Source organism: Buceros rhinoceros, unplaced genomic scaffold (assembly GCF_000710305.1).
Source record: "Buceros rhinoceros silvestris isolate BGI_N320 unplaced genomic scaffold, ASM71030v1 scaffold39616, whole genome shotgun sequence".
NCBI lineage: Eukaryota > Metazoa > Chordata > Aves > Bucerotiformes > Bucerotidae > Buceros > Buceros rhinoceros.
Genome location: NW_010418813.1, coordinates 1 through 221, shown reverse-complemented (window position 1 = coordinate 221; position 221 = coordinate 1).

The window sequence follows — 221 nt, the reverse complement described above, 5'->3', positions numbered from 1 at the left end:
GACACTTTTCTGTGCAGTCTTTGCTGCTTATAAAACCTGCCCCTTTCTCACCGATGTTTCCCCCAAACGTTTAGTGTATTTGGCGACATTTACATCGCATCGTTATATCCGATTTGCTGTTTCTTTCATCCCCGCAGAGGAGAAGCCCAGCTGCTTTGCCTGCGGCGGGTCTGCTCGACCCCCAGCTCCCGGAGCCGCGTGATTTCACACTGCAGCCCCCG